This window comes from Rutilus rutilus, assembly GCF_951802725.1.
Source record: "Rutilus rutilus genome assembly, chromosome: 1".
Lineage (NCBI taxonomy): Eukaryota > Metazoa > Chordata > Actinopteri > Cypriniformes > Leuciscidae > Rutilus > Rutilus rutilus.
The window spans coordinates 29,537,570-29,560,284 of record NC_140209.1 but is presented as its reverse complement, the minus strand read 5'-3'; the positions used below and the strand labels follow the sequence as shown (position 1 = coordinate 29,560,284).

At 38.4% G+C, this 22,715-nt stretch overlaps 1 protein-coding gene and 1 long non-coding RNA gene across 2 annotated transcripts in view; one reads left to right on the top strand and one right to left on the bottom strand.

Moving 5' to 3' along the window:
• The window catches only part of LOC311278113, a 415,099-nt gene that overhangs the window by 13,464 nt on the left and 378,920 nt on the right, over positions 1-22,715 (top strand). The window lies entirely within an intron of this gene.
• coro7 (coronin 7) overlaps positions 1-22,715 on the bottom strand; it is a 162,529-nt gene that overhangs the window by 13,441 nt on the left and 126,373 nt on the right. The gene's annotated exons all lie outside the window — the stretch shown is intronic.

The window sequence follows — 22,715 nt, the reverse complement described above, 5'->3', positions numbered from 1 at the left end:
TCGGTCGAATCGGAGCCACATCAAACACCTCACAGCGTGGGACGGTGGGGCTGATCACTTCAGGCTCCTGTGCACCACAAAATACCACGAGCTGCCACAAGTATTTCAACAAAACGTAAACATTTACTCTCGTTACATGGTTTTCATCCAGATTTTTGGAAGAATTTCCAAGCTGCTCATTTCCATACAATGATTATACAGTATGCGTGACCAAAAGCTAAAAAAATAAATTAAAAAAACCATAAAAGATTCAAATCTTAACAATCTTACTGATGCCAAACTTTTCAATAGAAGTGTTTAAATATAGGCTACTGTATATATTGCAATTCATGACTGCTTTGGACAGGTTTTTAAGCACAAAAGCATCAAAAGTTATTTTGTTTTATTTAGCAAGCATGTAACCACTGACATAATAGATGGAAAAGACCATTTATAGCCAATACAGGCAATGTACCATAGGAAATATATGGTTTTAAAGCTTTTTAACAGTTATAGCGCCATCTATCGTCCGATATCTATAGAATTTGGCATGCTTGTTAATGATGTTATGTACAATCAGTACAATTACAATTACAATAGGGTTTCAGCACTTCATGACTGAACCCCTAATAATAAAAATCAGTACAATTACAATAGGGTTTCAGCACTTCGTGCTTGAACCCCTAATAAAAACCCTTACAATTACAATAGGGTTTCAGCATTTCATGCTTGAACCCCTAATAAGAATGGAAGCTTTTTGCCATTTAAAGCGCCACCTTTGGTCCGATCTGCATGAATCTCGGCATGCTTCTTCACCATGTCATGACACATACGCTCATCAATTTTGGTGAAGTTCTGAGTTTTCATTTGGGATTTATAGGCTTTTTAGTGTATTTTGTCACGCTCCTTTGCTAAATGACCCTGTTACAGCCACCCAAATGCCAAAGTTCAACTTTTTTTCGATAATTATTGATCTAGAGAGTCCAGAGAATTGTCCTAGACTCGTTTGGTTCCGATCGGGCCAAAAACCAGGGACTAGTTCGCAAAAGTAGGTTTCGGACAAATTGCGACATAGCAGAAATTTTTTCCTGCCTAAATCGAATTTGGAGATGGCCATTTTGTCCGCCTTGAGCCAGGGATCACAGTGGTTTAAGGCACTAGGTCAAACGGCCTAGGAGTTATGAGCGGTTTTGTACTTTTGGTTGCTGTAGCGCCACCTATGGGCCAATCGTGGTCATACTCTGATAGGTTGTCCCCAAATTGAGGCCTACCATCTGGCCAGGTTTCACGTCTCTAGGCCTTACGGTTTGGCCTGCACGATGCGTTTTACGAATCCTTACAATTACAATAGGGTTTCAGCATTTCATGCTTGAACCCCTAATAATAATAAAAGAACATTACAGAAGCTTAAAATTAATTTTAAACAAAATACACTGCACTTTTTGCAGAATATTTCTATTATTCAGATCAGTTAAATGATTATTAGGCTGCATAGATTAGGTCAGCTGTAAATGGGAACACTTCCTATAACACCTGATGAACTCGTTACATCATAAGAAGAATGGCATCTACGCTAATGTTAGTCTTTCTGTTTATGCCGTATCTAGATCAGATGGTGGACCTGCGCCTGGGCACGACCACAACGCATGATGGACTCAGCCGGATCCGGGCCGTATCCAGATCAGATGGTGGACCTGCGCCTGAACACGACCATAACGCATCCCTGAAGTGCCAGCCTCATCAGCCCTGTGAAGGCCTCATCGACACGACAGCCATCAGCACTGATCCTCAACAAACTCGTCTCCAAACCGGCGTGATGAATCCGACCTCCAACCATTTGGAACTGGATAATATTCTGAATGTTCTGATCCAATCTGACTTCTGATCTGTAATGCTGCCTGAATCATAATCATACACTGTTCACTCGTTGGCCAGAGGAGAACTGCCCCCGACTGAGCCTGCCTTTGGCTTTTGGCTTGCTTAGTTGGGGACATTTAATATTCAACAATATTATTGATCTGCCTGCATTGACACCATTATATGAGAACTGAACTGAGCTGGACGATGACATCACTGTTTTCTCCAGAGCGGCTCTCTATATATAAATGAACTAAATTAAAAACTTTTTTTTACAACAAAATAAACCATCACTGAACTTACTTAAGCTGGACTATGACACTATTTTCTTTTAGATTTACATTTACATTTAGTCATTTAGCAGACGCTTTTATCCAAAGCGACTTACAAATTAGGACTAAATTAAGCGAGTCATCATGAAGAGGCAAAAACAACAACAACGCAAGAAGTGCTCAAAATTTCGAAGTTCAGGCATTATTCAGAGTAGCATAAGCCCGATAAGTGAGGTTTTAAAGGGAAAGGTTTTTTTTTATTTATTTTTTTTATGAAGTTAAGTGCTCACGGAAGAGATGGGTTTTCAGTTGTCTTTTTAATGTTGTCAGGGATTCTGCATTCCGGATGAGGGTGGGGAGAGTGTTCCACCAGCATGGAACTGTGAATGAGAATGTTCTGGAAAGTGATTTTGTGGCTTTCTGTGATGGAACCACGAGACGTCGCTCGTTGATCGATCGTAGGCGTCTGGTAGGGATGTAGGCTCGTAGGAGTGAGTGAAAGTAGGAGGGAGCTGAGCCTGTGATAGATCTGTAAGCAAGCGTCAATGCCTTGAACTTGATGCGAGCAGCGAGAGGTAGCCAGTGCAGAGAGATGAACAGAGGAGTGACGTGGGCCCTCTTGGGCTCGTTGAAGACAAGACGAGCTGCAGCATTCTGCTGTACAGCCGAAACAAACTTTGTTGCATTATTTTCCTATTATCTCTGTAAAGCTGCTGTGAAACAATCTGTATTGTAAAAAGCACTACATACATAAAGGTGACTTGACTTGACAAACTATGGCTAATATACCTCACTAATCACATGGACAACTTTTATGATACTTTTGTCTTCCTTTTTGAGTCTGACAGCTCTAGTGCGCAGTATGAAAGCACTCAAAATCTTCACCAAATCATTTTAGTTTTGAAAGACATGACAGATTTTAATTTTTTTTTAATACACAAATACTATACTACTAAAACACGACACAACATTAAGAGCCAACACGACTGCGGCCTTGAGCACATTCACCTCAGGTTGCTCCAGAAAGACTGAGCCTTCAGTAAACACACTGAAGTTAGTCCGGATTAGAAAAAAACCTACAGGACAAAGATGAGGACTTAAAGTAGAGAATTACACCTTGTGTTTACACACTAACAAACTACTAATTACTCAACTCTCCCACAGAGTGTCATGCAGAAGTGGGCTAGCAGTGAAAACCTCGACATGTCGGGCCACGTTCAACTCTATCAGCTGAATGGCATGCTTGGATTTGAGCCTTCCAGTTACTCGGAAAGCTTTGCTCCCTGCGGTTCTCCTCGCTGCAGTGATTGGTCGGGTTGCGTGTTTGACGGTTGACTTCTCCCCTCCCCCATCTTCGCCCCAGGCCTCTGAAGTCGGTAAGGGGTTGCCACGCTTTGTTAGCGCAACTTTGCGTTCCCATGTCGGAGTTTCTCTGCAGGAAATACACAAACACCTCCAGTGTTCCCACAGCGTTCACTCCCACAATGCACCACTACACATAATCACACTTCAACAATGTCCCTTGCTGTTATTCATCTACTCTGAATCTGCAGATTTATGATGCAAGAAACCCAAAAGGAAAGGGAAAACACTAATGAAATCTCTTTAATAGGTCAATTGTTTCTCATTAGCAGCAACTTGGAGAGCAACGATTTTTGCTCCTCGGGAAAAGACCTCAGAACAACAAAGACAAAGTCTGGTGAATCTGATCACAGTCTGCACACATTTCTCATCAAATTCTTTATCATTAAGTCTTTAAAAACATCTCAACTGGTTTTCTTAGACAGCAATGAGACTAAATTGAGAGTAAACTGAGAAGTCCAAATTCAAAGTCTGCAAACAAAATCAGAGATTTGAAAATGAACTTAAAGACCCACTCCGATGAAAATCATGTTTTTCTAGGTGTTAACATGTTCTTGTGGCATTTTTCTGATGTTAGAGGACATATCTTGAGAAAAATAAGTTCAAAGTTGTATTTCTGAGTATTTCTGCATTCAGATGGCTGTGAATCAGTAGCAGACGCTAAAATGCCAGCTAAAATAGACTGGAGTTGTGACGTAGTAACTCCACTGGGCGGTGCCACAAGCTCATACTCCCCTCCGCCCCCGGCCGCGCGGCTCAGGTTCTGAGGAGTAGAGAAGACGATGGCGGATCAACACCTATGTGCGGTAGCGGGTTGCAATGCTAACTGTACGTTCACACCGCCGCCGACTTGAGCGGCAAAGAAGCTCTGGCCGCCCTGTCAAGGACGCTTGTCAAAAAGTACGAGGAAGCTTGTTGACGCTTTGGCCGCTCTGAAGTAAGTTAGCAGCATTCTATGTTCGATCATGGGAGAAGAGAAGTGCCACACCATGAAAAGTAAACAAAATAAACAAGCAATACATTGACACTAGAAACCTTTTATAATGACAGCATTTGTATAACCGTTTTGGTCACATTATTATTTATTATTATTAATAGTGAGTGCGCGCGCGCGGCCGAGGCTCTCTCTCTCTCTCTCTCTCTCTCTCTCTCTCTCTCTCTCTCTGCGTTCTTATATGCCCTGTCAAGCGCGCCCTGTTAAACTGGCAGGACTTAAAAACACATGCAAATGATAAACTTTCACTCTGATGGTTAAACTGCAATTAATCCGATAATGATAGGAAACCCAGCAACGGCGATGATCAGCTTCTCCTCCGTTTTCTCGGAAGCTCAAGTCGGCGGCGGTGTGAACGAGGGGGAGGGTCGTCTCCGTGCCAACGGCTCCGCCCACAACGCAGAGGCGAATTGCTAATGAGCTACGCCGCTCTGCTGAAGCAAAGTCCCAGAAAACGGCACAGGTTTTGTGATTTTGGCTAAAAACGGCATAATCATCATTTAAAGACCACTGAGAATGTTTAAAAATAGCTCAAAATATGATCGGAGTGGGACTTTAAACATCTCATCAAGATCATTAGGCCTATTTCTCAGTTGTTTCTCTTAGACAGCATTAAAATTAGGCAAACTATTTCTCAAATGTTTCTCCACCAAATAAGATTGTAGAGTTTCAGAAAAGATCTCAACAACATCTCAACTGTGCTCCGGTTTCCCTAGATTCCAAAGTTTCCAATCAAAAGTCAGAGATCCCTACATGGGATAAAATGTTTCTCATCAAATTTCTTAAATCTTCTTTAATTCCATAATTTCTCAACTATTTCTCCCAGAAAGCAATAGATCAGACCGAGAGCAAACGGGGAACTCTCCTGATGTTAAAGTCTGCAAACGAAAAGTCAAAGGTTTCAATATAAACATCTCATCAAATCTATTACATTTCTCAGTTGTTTCTCCTAGACAACATTAAGATCAAACTGAGAACATTGAAGTCTCCTGCTTCTCAGATGTTTCTCCTGAAATAAGACCACAGTAGTGTTTCAGAAAAGATCTCAACAACATCTCAAACTTCAGTTTCCAGTAAAGAGTCAATCTCAATATGAACTTAAACTTTTCTCATCAAATGATCCCAAGATAAAGTGATCTGAGAAGCTATAATTTATAATTCTATTGTATTATTATTATAAATTGTGAAAAATTATGATGATAAGTTATGCCAACATATGTTTTTACATTGCTTTAACTTATCAATTTGTAATTTTTAAAAGTCAGTTTAATGTAATTTAAGTTGAAATGACTTAAGCATCCAAGTTGATTGTTCTTAAAGTCCCCCTGTAGTCAATCATTTTCTCCCTTAAAACTCAACAAAATTACATATTTAAGCGTTTTTTTTAATTATTATTATTTTTTTTTATTCATGCCTTAACATAGCTTGAATGGAATCTACACCCTTGCTTTATTTAATATACGAGGTTCCATGAATATGCAAATGAGCCCCGCCTCCACTCACTCACTCCAGCTCAGAGATCCACTCGTTGACGATCACACGTTGACCTGATTGGTTACAAGGTAGTTTGTGACGTCAGAAACACCAACGATTTCAAACCGTGTTTTTGAGACTTTCGTTCACTGCAGTTGTAAGGAGAAAATACTCAGCAATGGTGTTGACTAATGAATTTGCACATGGTTTGTCTTAAAGCACATTAAAAACACCACATAGACACATAAACAACATTAAAAGCTTGATTTTCACCACAGGGGGCTTTTAAAAATTGAAGGCAGCTACTTGAGTGTGTATATATATTTTTACTCTATACACTTATTGTATATCCACTATTCTCTCATTCGTCTATTTTTATTCCTCTAAAGGAATTTTAGGTGAAACATCAGACAAATTGATACCCAAACAAAATACACTTGAGAACTGTTATGAAGTCTGCTGAACTATGAAAGAGGAAACTCAAATGTCCTGTGGGAGGAATAACTCCACACATAAAGGCAGATTTGCCTCACTTCACTGCTTTACTCAAGTGCAACTAAACCCAGGAAAGAGTTTTCCAGTGAACCCCTGCGGACACTGTGTGTGTGTGTGTGTGAGCTTTGAGCTCCAGCAGTCAGATTCGCACGGCAGGCCGTCATGAATGAACGCTGAAACACTCAGGGACGTCATTCTTAAGTGGCTGTAAGCGACACACACACACGTGTGGCTGCTGCATTGTGGGGTGGAGGGACGTTCCGCATGAGAAAGACACTAATCCAGATGTAAGCCGTCTTTGGACACAGAACAACACACACACTCACACATATACGCACGTACTAGGATACTGCTAAATGCTAAAATAAAAAATAAGGTTACACTTTATTTTAAGGTGACGTAGTTACATTGTACTGAATGCAACTACGTCATAAGTACTGAGTAATATTAATTAACTACATCTACATGTATATACTATAGGAGTTACAGTTAGGGATTGGTTTATGATTACTTGTAATTATGCATAATTTACTGTTATTACTAAGTACATGTAGTGTAATTACGTCACCTTAAATTAAATTGTTACCAAAAATAATAAAGAAGTAACATTTAAATAAAGACAATTATTATTATTTATAACAATAACAACTATTAAAATTAACTATCAATTATTTTGTAAATTAATTCAAAATACATTCATTCAAAATTTGTCACAACTTTGCTACGTTGTGTTTAATTAAGCATGCGGCATCCAGTCTGCTAAATAATTAAAAAAGCAAAACAAAAAAAGAATACATTTAGTAACATTTAAATAATGAATTAATAATAATACTTATTGTTCATTTAATGAACTATTGTCATGTAACTCATCATTTAAATTAAGTAAATTAAAAAAATTATTAATTAAAACGAAAATAATTATTCGTCACATTATGTTGCATATCTAATTCAGTGTGGCATCCAAAGCAAAATGAAAAGTAAAATTTAAATAAAGAAAATTATTATTATTATTTTTAATTAGATTACATAATTGATTATTAAAGAAAAAAATATTATAAGATGTTAACTGGAGGCCACATGAAACATTAATTTATTCCGTCAGTGTATTTTGCTTTGTTTTTTTACTTGTACTTTTTAGTGCCATCAAGGTATTTTTTCAGTGTATAAAAAATGCATATCACACACACAACATGCTAGCACAAAATGCAGAAACTGTATGGGAGTATGCTTTTCTGAACATATAGCCCTTGATACATTAAAAGTGCCCTTCAGGGTGAAATTTTGCTCTTTGCAGCACAACGTACGCTCCTGTCCGAAAGGTAACAGGAATTTGGCAAGAACATCCCAGCAGTGGCCTCAGGAGCGTCATAGCTGTCAGTAAACTCCAATACAGCCATGAAATAACCTGCAGGTGCGGCGAAGATCCGCAGATAAAGCCCCGTTATTACTCTCATTATGATGATGGAGGCTGGGTGGCTTTATTTGACTAAAGGCCCTGAGGTCTGAATCCAGGCATCCGTGTGTGTGTGTGTGTGTGTGTGTGTGTGTGTGTGTGTGTGTGTGTGTGTGTGAAGTCACAGTGCTGTAGATAAGAGAGAGAGGACAAACAGCCGTGTGATAGATGAGGGTGGGTGGGGCTTCATCTGAGAGGTTTATGTGGTGGGCGTTATCAAACATTATTACCTTTTTACCTTTATGGTGCAAATGTTCTGTAATGAAATCCACCAATGTAATGCCTTTAATTTTCAGTAAGAAAAATGAGGAGTAAATTGTATATACTGTATAAGGAAATAAATGTTGTGGTGTTATTTCCATCAAGAGGTGCATCCATTTTTGGTCAAGATCTACAATGCAAGAATCCAGCACTCTGTAAAGGTTTCTCCAGCACATCCCAAAGACTTTCAATGAATTTAAGATCTGGACTCAGAGGAGCCGATTCATGTGTGGAAATGATTCTTCAGTCTCCCTCCCAACCATTCCTTTACAGTTGGTGTCTTATATGCTTTACCGCACGGCAAGTGTTTTTTGCTATTTTCAGCCCGACGCAGTTATCATTTTCACGTCCTGCGCCACGTTGTTTAAATAGTAAATGCATTTGTGCCCATTTGTGCGCCCATGGGCTGCTGGTCTGAAAACGAGGTGTGTTCAGGCGCATTGCTACAGAAATAGACAGCCATTGACCAACTGAATTTTTGTTTTTCAAACTGATTTTTTTATTTAAAGGGCACATTAGTATTATGCGCCTATAGGCGGGTATATAACGCATGTACACTCTGCTTATTACACACACAGGGACGCGCAGTGCACACAAAATGTTTAAATATGAAAAATGAAAGGCTAACAATGTAAAAGATTATTAATGTGCAAAAGATATGGTGGAATTCGTCTTTTCCCGTAGATGGTCTGCTAACGCTTTAACCCCGCGCACGAGCAGATCCGTTTCCTTGCAAGAGAAGCGTTCAGTTTTTCCACTTGCAAACTCCGTCATGTAAATAGCGAATCCGCCATGGCGTGAGTGCAACTGGCTTTTAAAGGGAATGGGAGATGAGATTCTGATTTGTTTATTGCATTTAAAGCCCAAAACACACCCATTACTCATTAAGAGAATAGGGACAACCCTTTTAGACCGTGCACCGGGTGCGCCGACCATTTTTCCCGTCGTTAAACTAGCAAAATTGGATTTGGAAATAGGGCCCATATCCTTTACATACATACTTATAAAACCATATTTTTTCCTCATCTATATATTGACTTTGATCAGACTTAAAAAATATGGCATTTTGACACAAAAATAATTACAATGAAAAATAACCTTTCCGAACCTTTCCTGATCATGTGACAGCTTATGTCAACTTTCTGTTATCACAGTACAGCTGCTTTGAAACAATCTGTATTCTAGAAAGCGCTATATATATATATAAAGGTCACTTGACTTGAAACATTCGTTGAAACATAATGTGTATAGTTTCATCTATAATTTAAAAAATAGTATAGCATTCTGCATAGTGCACACTAAGCAGTAAGTAGTGTGCCAGCATTTCATTTCGAACACAGACAGTGTGTGTTTAAAGTTGTGTAGAATGCATGACTAAGCACAGTAATGGGGGATGTTAATAAGAGAGTTCTGGAGGTTACAGTGCTGAAGAAAGCACAAAGTCACTGCTACAGTACACTGCGCGCACACACACACATACACACACACACACACACACACACACGACTGAACCATTCAGGCGACAATTCATACGGAACAAACACACTGCACATCTTTTGCACTATTCATATTTATAGGTGCAAGTTCTAAATCCTGATTTGATGAGCCAAACTCAAACTGAATGATTTACGAGTTACAGCCTCAGGGTCTGTGTACGTGTGTCTGGGAAGGACGTGGGCTGTTGAGTCCGTGTGTATATGTCTTGTTGAACCGCATCAGTCACTATCAGCAGTAAATCCCCACGTTTCACTTAGTCTCCCACAAGACACACACAGCAGTGTGGGAAACAGCAGCGACGGCTTTATGAGAGAAAACGACAACTTCCTCTTCCCAGAGTGGTCGATATGTAGCCTGAGACCTGAATAAACTTATCGACTATGTTAATTTGCATGAGAAACAGATTATTAAGCAGGATAAATCGGGTGGATTTTAAAGTTTATCCAGTGGGACACATAAGGGTCCTTCAGAAACAAAGCAGGGTCTCTAAACATGTGATTCCATCAATGACCGTACAGACAGACACACACACACACACACACACACACACACACACACACACACACACACACACACACACACACACACACACACACACACACACACACACACACACAGCATCAGTCCTGCCAAACAGGTGTGTGTGGGTTGTGATAACATGACAAGGCTTCAGGAAACAAATCCAGATCTGATTAGTGGTCAACGAGAACAACCAGCCCACCTGCAGCCCGAGACGCCCAAACAAACCAGACCAAAAACACACAGTCACATGTCGTAGGAGAAACTTCTTCAGTTCCACAAGAGCTGGTGATTCACTAGCTCTTCAGAAAAACATGCATGTGCTGTGCATAACAGAAAGAAACCAAAACCTTTTTAATCTCCAAAGAACAACATACTGTAGCAACTTAAGAATCCTACACAATCTAAATTATTCTTAAAACAGGTCAAATTGGGGGGAAAACAATTAGAACGTCAATGAAATTGAGGTTTAATTGGTTGGGTATGTACAATTAATTCATAGAACCTCGAAAACATCCCCTATAGCATCAGGGACAAGATATAGATATAGAATATCAAGTTAACAAGATGTTCAAGTGTTTGCATTTACTGGAATCATGTGCCTATGACAGTTTAACTATAAAAGTGTGTAATTCAGACGTCACATGTGGACAGCAGAAGATGTTTTTGGCTTCCTGCCTGTATTTCAGAGACTCCAGCATGTAAAGTTAAACTCTCTGGATGTAACTATGAAGTTGGAATGGAGCTGCTAGAACGAGTAAAGCAAAAACATACACTTAGCAACATTAACATTTACTTAAATCAGGAACTAAAAAAGATCCTTCTGTGGGTTTTTGGCAGTGCCAGTTTGGGCTGTATAGAGTTGGTTCTCTGGCTCTTTTTTTAATTAAAAAAGTTCTTGGTGTGACATTACAAGTATTTGTTCTCGGTTTCATCTTACCTGAAGCATTCATGGGTTCTTTAAAATACCTATACATACAGTACCATTCAAAAGTTTGGGGTCGGTAAGAATCACAAAAAGTTTTTTCTGCTCACCAAGGCTGCATTTATTTGATGACAAATGCAGAAAAATAGTGAAATATAATTACAATTTAAAATAACTGTTTTCTATGTGAATATATTGTACAACGTAATTTATTCCTGTGATCAAAAGCTGAATTTTTAGCATCATTACATCATTACATGCAACTAACAAAATTATCCTATAACATCATTAGGAACTTAAAAATGTTATTCTATGACATCATATGTAACTTTAAAAAGTCCTCTTTCCTGTCCCTATGAAATCAAAATGTAGGTTTTTTGGCTTTTAGTATGAATATGATAACCTTACTGTAATCTATAAGATAGTGTGCTGTGCTCCAAAGCAATGACAAAATTCGCATTTAGAAGATATAAGCATTCAAAACTTACAGTCTCTCGTTTCCGCCAATATGGATCAATGATTCATATCACCCTGCACTTCAGCTTCTCATCAGATTTTCTGTCCAATCAAATGCTCTCTAGAATCTAAAGCGTCCCGCCCCCTTCATAATAAGCAGAGGCGGACAGAGTACACAGCTTCATTACTTGAGTAAAAGTACAGATACCCCTTGCTAAATTTTACTCAAGTACAAGTAAAAGTACTACAGTCAGATGTCTACTTAAAGGTGCTGTATGTAACTTTTTTTATAAAATGAATCCTTTTTTTATTGCCCGTCTGTGAAGGGGTTGTAATCACACATTACAATGATCCACTTTTCGCGTTTTGATATTACCTCTGAAGGCCAGTATTCCTATTTTTATGTGAAGTCTCCGGGTCGGATTTTCTGCGAAATCCACCGGATGTGACGTGCATGCGCGCTCCCGAGCCTCTCCGTTTTATATATACAGTCTATTGCGACGGCACTGCAGCTAACGACATGGAGTCTGATAACACCAAAAAAACGACCTGCCTCCAGCACAACACAGACTCCAAAAAAAAAAAAAAAAAAAAAAAAAAAAATGTATCTGCTGAAGCTCGTCAGGCCAAACGTCAATCGGATCGACTCAGGACGAAAACACGGATCAACATTGGCAGAGCGTTTGAATTATGGAGAGACCTCCGCTTTGTTTTAGGTATAAAAACAGACCCTGAGTTGGCTTTCATCCTTTTGGACAGGTAAGCTAACAATACTTCAAAGCATGTAAAATATATTGTGATTTTGTGCTTTAGTTGGCTCAAGTTAGACATCATTAGTTCGCCAGCTAACGCCGACCATTTGCTAACGTTATCTGATGTGAAAGACTACAGTTGTAACTTTATTGCTTTTCACGAGCATGAGCGCTGTTGTTGCAATCTGAAACATCACCGCTAGAGGCCGCTGGATCCTACATACAGCACCTTTAAGTAAAAGTACTAAAGTACTTGTTTTTAAAAGTACTTGAGTATCAAGAGTACAAGAGTACATTTTCTAAATATTGCATTACTACTGCCACAGTGCTTACATTGGTAAACACAGCAAACACTTGAAGCGAAAACTATCATTAACTTGTTCAGAAAATTGAAATAGTCTGGCGAGGTGGGGCCATGCGACATTTTTTTTCCCAGGATGGTAGGGGAAGACTCATGAATATTCATTAGGGAAGTCATCCCTGATTGGTCTGATGACCTACCCCTAACCCCACCCCTAAACCTACCCGTCACTGGGGGTCTTATGACCTCCCTAACCCCGCCCCTAAACCTACCCATCACTGGGGTTAAGACCAATCAGGGATGACTTCCCTAATAAATATTCATGAGTCTTCCCCTACCATCAGGGCCGGATCTACCATACGGGCAATCTGGGCACGTGCCCAGGGGCCCTTGCGCAGAGAGGGGCCCTCCGTGATCGAAGTTTTTTTTTTTGTGTGCCACGTACGCTGCTACATAAAAATACTATACACAAGGCTTGGCCTCGATCTTGATAATTATCCAATCAGAATAAAAAAAAAGTGTATATACATTATATGATCTCTTATTCATGCAAATGCTTTTAACCCCTTGCCCGGATTTTTGTTGTTCAAAATGCATTGCTCGTCTCTTACTTTAGAGTAAAGTAAAACATCACACTCTTACTTGATCTGGACAAACTCAGCATCATAAGGAAGGTTTAAGACTCCAGCTTCGATATACCACTGTTTATGATTTAAGTGGTTTGCAGTGACATTCATTTCTTAATTTATGCCAGGCGTGCAAAATAATTCATCTGTAACGATCGTTATTTTGAATAGAAATCAAAACTCACAGAACATTCATTCTCGTTTTCTCCGGTTTATTTGTAGTCAAATACATATAATAAACAGCATCCGCCAGGGTTATTAGTCCAATAGTGCGCATATTTGAAGAAAAATTATTAATTATCAAATATTTTGGTCATACAGAATAAAAATCCTATTCATTTTCCACTGAATTATGCGATCTGAAGAGCTCAAACAGCGCACGGAGCTAGGTGTGCATCTCCTCTTCCTGATTTGCGTCAGATCTGACCTCGAAGCGTTATCATTCGCTGTACAGCTGTCAATCATCTGACGTGCTTCAACGTGACCTCTTCTGCATGACGCGTCGTGTGCACTTCCTGATTCTGGACATCTCTTGAACTGTAAACTCTTAAGGGTTGGCTTTTTTAAATATATGTTGGTTATGTGTCTATTCAGAATGACTTATGAGCAGCAACCTTTTTATTTTGGGTATGTCATGTATGCAGCACTTGCCAAAATTGGGGGTGATGAACAATTCATGTGCGAAAAGACAAAAGTGTGACTGTGACACACAGACACAGACAGATGCGCGCGCGCCAGTATCGTGCGCACAGACAGCACACCAGAATACAGTTCTCTTTAGTGCTTGAACTTACAATAACACACACAATTATGCCAAAATGTCCATTTTGTCGAGCATCTTCATAATATAAGAGCTGTCTTATGATGAACGTAAAGTTGTGAGAGAATGAGGCGCGTGTGAGATCAGCGTCTCTGTCAGCAGCGGCTCGTCTTAAAGAGACAGCAGCAAATTAAGCTTTCTGTCAGTACAGTTAATCAAAGAACAAAAAGAACAGAGAAAATTACTCACTGCTGTTGATTAAAGTTTTTTCTCTCTCACTATAATAAGGATTAGTCTATATTTCATTTATAATTTATGCAGTGCAGTTTGATAACTTTATTAAATTTCGGTACATGTCCTAGGTCTACCTGTTAGACAGGCACAGGTAAATATGACATTTATTTTTAATTACTGAGTCAAATAACAATATTTAGTCCAGCTCCCTACTATTTTCACTCACTCCTACGAGTCTACATCCCTACCAGACGCCTACGATCGATCAACGAGCGACGTCTCGTGGTTCCATCACAGAGAGCCACAAAATCACTTTCCAGAACATTCTCATTCACAGCTCCATGCTGGTGGAACGCTCTCCCCGGCCTCATCCGGAATGCAGAATCACTGGCAACATTCAAAAAACAGCTGAAAACCCATCTCTTCCGTGAGCACTTAACCTCATAAAAAAAAAAAAAAAAAAAAAAATCCTTTGAAACATCACTTATCAGACTTATGCTACTCTGAATAATGCCTGAACTTTGTATTCTGAGCACTTCTTGCGTTGTTGTTGTTTTTGCCTCTTCATGATGACTCGCTTTATTTAGTCCTAATTTGTAAGTCGCTTTGGATAAAAGCGTCTGCTAAATGACTAAATGTAAATGTAAATGTATTTACTTTAAAAAAAAATAGGGTTAGGGTTAGGAACCCTAATTTGAAAACACAGTGCATTTAGTTGTTTCTAGTTTGAGTTGAGAAACAGGCTACAAATTTCAGCATTATTTCTAATCTGTGTGTGCATTTTACTTGAGAAATAAGCAAGTTAACTCTGTCTGTGAGTGTGTGTGCGTGTGTGTGTCGTTACACACTCACCAACAGGGGACCACCGGGCCAAGTGGGGACATTTTTCAAGTCCCCTGTTGGTCATGCTTTAAAACATGTTAAAATCAGCTAAAACACGCTCTGGTGAATTTTTTACATTTTGACCAAGTGGGGACCTACATGTGTGTGTGTGTGTGTGTGTGTGTTTAAGTCCATACTCAGCAGCGCTCCTGTAGGCTGGAGCAGGAACTGCATTGGCCCATTAACACACGTCGTTCACACTTCTCTATTGGCTGAATGGCTTGCTGTCCTAGAGAGGCTCTGAGACTGTAGAGCTGCTGTTTAACTGGCTGCTTAGTTCAGGAACTTTCAGTAACTCCACGCTATTAGTCATTAGTTAAGCATTAGTAAACAGTTAATTTATTTATAAAGCATTAATAGACATTAATAAGCAGTTTATAAATACAGCTATAAATGCTTTATTCTTGTTTTAAAAGCATATCTATAATGTGTTTAATAATTGTATTTTCATACTTTATTAATGATCAGTTTATCATTTCTAAATGAAATAGCATTATTTACAAACCAGTTGTTTAAGAGTTGTCAGTGGTTCATAAGATCACTTAGAAAGTGTAAGTAAATGATTAATAAACTATTTCAATGTACCTTCATACATCTTATTATTAAGTAATAGTTACTTAGTGTGTTAATAAATGGTTTATTAACATGTATTTCTACTGTAATTCATGATTAATTCAGGTAGTTAAAGCATTTAGTAGTGGTCAGTTAACTATGTTTGTGAGCTCATCTAAAGTGAGGACTAGTTATGCCTTGTAAATAATTTATAAAGGAGATAAATATCTGTATGTTCTATCACTGTGTGTGTTTGTTTCCTTTTTCTGTTTAGAAGATAACTGTAAAATCTCCTTTGTAAAAGCTTTACAAGTCATAACTAGTCCTCACTTTAGATGAGCTCACAAACATAGTGAACTGACCACTACTAAATGCTTTATAACTACCTGAATTAACTACATTTACTACCACTTAAGTGATCTTATGAATCACTGACAACTCTTAAACAACTGCTTTGTAAATAATGCTATACTTCATTTAGAAATTAGAAATTGATCATTAATAAAATATGAAAACACAATTATTAAACACATTAAAGATATGCTTCTAAATAAAGAATAAAAGTATTTATACAAGAATAAAGCATTTATAGCTTTATCTATAAACTGCTTATTAATGTCTATGCTTTATAAATTACAAATTAACTGTTTATTAATGCTTAACTAATCATTAATAGCGTGCAGTTATTATAAAGTGTTACTCAACTTTCAAGTATTTTCAAACATGCCCAAACATACATATATACATATACATATACATATACATATATATATGCAACAGTTCAAAAGCATATCATTCATGAAAATCATTCATAATATTATTTTTCTTATTTAACGCTCTCTTCATAGATACTTTCTATGCTTGGTTATGCAGTCCCTAACAATTTACTTGCCATTGTTATGTGCCATTGCACACACACACATACATGTCTATATTACTAACAGAGCACTATCGCTCTACACTGGCCAAAAGGGGACTCTCTGACCGATGTCTACCTATCCAACAGGGGACTCCCATCAAGGTTATTGTAGTCTGGCATTTTTAAATTAGTTTTTACTTTAATATCATTTTCAAATTTCCAATAAATTTCAGTGAGTTTAATGTTTGCAGTTTACAGCTAACTCTTGTGAAAACCTCTTAATAATAAAAATTAAATAATAGTTTGAGGATGAACAAAGAACCAAACATATGCAACTAAAAAGTACAGAATATTCATTCATACTCATTCATATTAAAAATTAAATCTTGTTAAACATGGTGTATAAGAGGGGGGGAAAGGGGAAAAAAATATGCGTATGATTATTATGATTATTCTTTAAGGTTGTTTCTATGATTAATCCTTTCCAACATTATTCTTGTATTGATACATGTATGCCTTTTTTCTATTGCAGCGTTTCATAGTTAGTTCATAGTTATACTCATATTCAAATGTTCTATTCAGACCAGACATTTAGTATAGGCCTACTTCTACTCTGACAAATGTAGCCTACATCTATTTCTGGGCTAGACATGCAATTTGTTTTTTCCGTTTTCTGCTCAGTGTGGTATCTAATCTAATATGTATGGTTTAGATTCACATGAGATGGTTATCTTACCTGGAATTAATGTACAGCTGTATTTGCATAAAGTCTAGTCATGATAGAAATAATTAATTGGCTATTTCTGCTTCTTAGGGCTGGTTCACACAGAAAGCGGTTTTGGTTGGAAAAACGGAAAAAAGACGCGGGCAGTGGAATGGGAAAAAAGTGCAAGGTCTCGAGACATTTGTCGTTAGTTTTGTTTAGTTTTAGTTTTTCATTTTTGTTGAAATTTCTATTTTATTTCAGTTTATGCAAATGTTTTTTGACCAATAGTTTTAGTCTTAGTTTCATTTTTCGTTTACGAAAAAAACTTTGACTCCCATAGCCTGCAATGGAACTGTGTGTGTGTGTGTATTTAAGTTCAGTAATTTCACTAAATGGCAATGAATATTACCTATTAATTGTCATTTAAGTGAAATTACTGAACTTAAATATACAAGCTTGATAAAAATGACCATTCTAGAAGACATTTTCAGATGGCACTTAGAGGCTTTGGCATCTGAACTCTTCATATTGTAACTATATAGTTACAAAATGAAGACAGACTTCACTGCCAGTACACTTCACTGTTCACACACACACAAGTGGTCCCCACTTGGCATGTTTTTGTTTTTTTTTTAATAAAAAAATGCATTTTTAAAGTTATATTAAGAAAAAAGACCTTAAAAGAAAATTTTGTATGTCATTTTTGTTTCTTTAAAATGACCAGAAACACTAGTCCCCTCTTGGCCAGTGTAGAGCGATAGTCCCCTGTTAGTAATATAGACGTGTGTGTGTGTGTGTGTGTGTGTGTGTGTGTTCCTTTGGAGGGTGTGGTTATCAGGTAGGGGAGGTTCAGTGAGCTTCAGTGCCTAGGGGCCCCTGGGGGTACTAATCCAGCCTTGCCTACCATCCTGGGAAAAACAATACTCCCGGGATGGACCTGCTGCGTCTTCATCCATTGTTTCGTCTCTTATCTAAATCTGACCATGGAGTTGACTTTGGCGGAAAGCTGAAGGTGATTGCTGATAGGCTGTACCAATCAGTGGCGCCTGCACAATCCAATCACATTTGAAAGGGGAAACAACAAATTGAGGGTTTACTAGATGTTCCGAGAGATCTTTGTTCCTTTTTTTTTTTTGAAGAAGAAGTAACGGCTACTCATAGTTATGGATAGAAATGTAGTGGAGTAAAGAGTACAATATTTGCCTCTCAAATGTCCTTGAGTAAAGTCATGAGTACTCCCCAAAAATGATACTTGAGTAAAGTACAGATCCCTCAAAATTGTACTTAAGTACTGTACTCAAGTAAATGTACTCCGTTACTGTCCGGCTCTGATAATAAGTAGACGCTGAAGCTAAGGTTGAAATCGGTCACCTGTACACACATTTATTATTTTCTACATGGTGAATGGCACATGGCGCACTATATAGGGGATAGGGAACGATTCAGATAGTGTAAATATGCTTCCCATTGAGGTGAATGAAGTCTGAAACTGCGGCTTTACTAAGTTCAACAGCTCAGGCCGAGCTGTGATATAAACGATCCGCTATTGGCTATTTAAAAAAAAGGGGAGGAGCTGACCAATATGTTCCTGCCCTGCCTTCCTGTTTCAGAGGAAATTACATCAACACTTTAAATAACGCTGCGTATTTTAAGGAACTTCAGTGGGCCTTTAAAAGCGTAAGAGAATCAGTTGTTAGTAATTTATCAAAATGTTTCTGTGTGCACGACAAAAACGTAATTCTATAGTCCCACTCTCTGATACACACACACACACACACGTTCATGTACATCCAAGTTAAGAGCGCTATTAGCAGAGTATCAGTTTTCCAGTGTGTCATCATGATAAGCAGGCGTATGCTGACTAGCCCCTTCAGGAGGTTACTGGCCAAGCACGTTTCACTGGGACAACACGCACTCAGAAATTCATTATAAGTTTGTTCAGTCGTTCTGGTAATCCTCAGATATCTGCAGCCGGCTCCGATCCGTGAGGCTGTTCATTTAAAAGGGCTTAGAGAGGCAGCGAGGCGGCGTGAGGGAAGAATGTGGCCGAGGTGACGGCGGCTTCAGATGATCTACAAGATACACATGTGCCTCGCTTTTTAATTAAACTGGCTGCTGGCCTTGCCAACACACCTGACCACACACACCAGGATCTGAAGATGTGAAGACCTGAACAGACGCCTCAGTCTTCATGTTCACAATGCATCTTTATGCTTTATATGAAACACAAGAATTTGTCCAATAAAGGCCCTGAAACTTCAGCAGAACTATAAAATGCACAAACATTTTTTTGGCATAAACAAAACGGCCCTTATTAGTTCGACACAATTCAATACACTTCAGCTTTCAGCTCGACCGCATCAGAAAACAAAATCTGTTTCAAATAATGCTGACAGCAAAATTAAATACCAAACTCTTATTTACACAAGTGGACAAGAAAAACCCTAAAAAGGAAGTCAAGCTCGGCCAGTTTGGATGTCCCTCATGTTACACAACCGCTCTGGACGGTTCTCCGAAACAAATACAAAATTACACATCATTACACCCAAACACATACAACCATAAAACACAAAACACGGACATTTTGACTGTTTATTTATGGGACGGTTTGGTCCTGGATGCTGTTTTGTAGTGTGAAAATGCACAACAGTGTCGTTCACTGCATAGCACAAACAAATAGAGAAAAACTACTCACCTAAAACTTATTGCATGTTGTTGGCCCTGTTTAGGTCAAGGCAATAATAACATATTGCACTTTTTTTTTACTTTTGTACAACAAACACTTTTGGTACTGTGTTGGGACGCCACTTGATGTCCAACATAAAATGTGTTTCATTACACACAATCAGAGGGATACCACTGCAAGAAACATAGTAAACATAATTGTACATGAACTAGCGGACCATGACAGACCTCATAAACACACGCTGACAGAGCACAAACCATCCGAATGCTGATTCAACATAAGATAACAAAACCGGAGCAGTTAATACCAACGGCAGTAAAATATTGCAATACTGGACTGGACACATTTATAAAGTGCTACGGTGCCTGCCCACTTTTTCAGCAGTCCTGGTTCTAAAAGTATTTTTCCATTCATTTCTCCCATAGGGATTTAAAAAAAAAAAGTATTTGTTTAAGAGTTATAAGCCACGAACCGAACCAAACCAACCACGGCGTAAAAAAAGTTGCTGCCTTAAATTTTTAAGACCAATCAAGTTGGATGTTTGTCACAAAAAAATTACACATAAAGTTGAAAATTGCTTAACTTATTTTGAGTCAAAGCAATATAAAAACATATGTTGTCATAACTTAATGATCAAATAATTTTTTACAGTGCCGCTACGAGGTGAATCGTGACATTACAAGCTTTGATTTTGAAGCAAAAAAAGTATTTGAAAAAGCTTTAATGAGGGCAAGAACTGCAACCCCATGAAGCATTGCAAATGAAAAATGAAAAACTATAGACTTTAAGAAGTTGATTTTGTACAAAAACAACACATTTTAGGTTTAGTGCATATAAGTAATTAGAGATTGGTATACGCCGCCGCCTGCTTTTCTGATTGGTGGAGATTTCACTGCAGAATCATGGGTAATGTAGTTTTTTCACCAGGAATTCCACTGTTAAATATGATTATTTAGAAAACAAGTTGAAAATGCGGACTGATGGCTTCAACATAAGCATATACCATCGATTAACAACCTCAGGGATCATAGTAGAGCTTCTTTACAGGTTTATAAGTTATCATTAAAAATCAAATGGAGAAAACGTCTATGGTGTGACAATATTAAAAACTGAAAGTCTATCCCTCACAGCCTTCTTGTCATTTGTTAAATTCAATATGGCGTCTAACCTGAATATATTATTCAATGGTTCTCACTCCTTAATTTAATTATGACATTTAAATATTAAAATAACATTATAATAATGGAATATTATAGAAATAATATAAAAAAGAAATAAAATATTCAAAAGAAAAATAAATTAAATTAAAATGGTTTCAATTATTTATATTACGTTAACATAACTTTAGGTTTTTCATGTAAATATGTATATATATAGTGTTATATATAAGTATAAGTGGTCCGTTATATGCGAGTGTTTGTCTGTGTGTGTGGTATCGTTCAGAGTTTAAGGCCTGGCCCCAGAAAGTCCCGGAAACGTGGAGCTGAGCGTTTAAATCCAGACGCAACCGACTTCAAGGGGCAGCAGGATACAAGCGTTAAACTACCTGTCAGCGGAGCTCGAGAACCAGACGAGCGGGTTAGAAGAGAGCAGAGGACAAGAACCAGAGGAAGTAGACAGGGGGTCACGACCAGAACGACCCCCGATGCTGAGGGTCACAGGAAGAGACCCGTCTACTCACTGTGAACATGTTAGTCACGCATAAACGACACATAATTCACATTAACATAAACAGCTATTCCTGAGATATCCATGATGCTTGAACACGTCTAACTGCAGTTCGTTGCATTATTTTAGCTATAATGTCACCGCATCACGACGTGCCTAAAAACTGAGCGTTCAGGTCCGGTTAAAACCAGCCAGGCTTCGATTACAGACGGGTGACCACAACGCCATAAATCTTCCCTCCAAAGCAGCCCTGAAAATCACGCCGATGATGGAGTAACAAGCGAAGGGAGTCTCTTCCGCGAGCTCTGCCCTGTAAATAACTTCATAGCAGTCGAGCGTTTTGACCAACACTTTAAAGAGATCCTATTATGCTGTTTTACATGTTTGACTTTCTTTAGTGTGTAATGTTGCTGTTTGAGCATGAAAAAGCTCTGCAAAGTTACAAAGCACAAAGTCACTCCAGAGGGAGTTATTCTCTATATCAGTAACATTGTTTCTGAACTCCCTGAAACGCCGCTATTGTAGTCTTGAGATTCTTCTGGGAACAAACACGTCACAATATTCCTCATTTAAATAATTCCCTCACAAGGTATACGCAAAATAAAGGAGCGAGGCCTGGTTGAGTTAGTTAGTAGTGTGTTGAAACGCGTTGTTATGGTAACAACGTAACCAACCACAACACACTGATCCAACTGACCAATCAGAGCACACTGAGCTTTTCAGAGGGAGGGGCTTCATAGAGAGAGGAACTAAACAGAGCGTTACTGACAGACTGAGAAGAGAGGTGCTGCAACAATGGAGGATATGAGAAAAATAATGTGTTTTTTGAACATTCAAGCATGAAAACCTGTTGTAGTCAAGCCCAAAAACAAAATCAAGACTTTTGAAAAAAGGAGCATAATAGGTCATCTTTAAATAAAGTGACAGTCCTCCTTTCCGACTTTAAATGCTGTTCTTGCCAACAGTACAAAAACCAGAACTCATCTCAGTGTGGAGTTAAAAGAGATTAATAAGTACAGGACACATAGTAGGGAAAGTCGAGATCTGCAAATATTGGAGTGTGGCATTTCTCCAGTAACCGTTTTCAAAGTAAGACAAGCTCAGAAATGAAAACAGCGCGTCTCAGTTGTGCCAAGAACATCATAA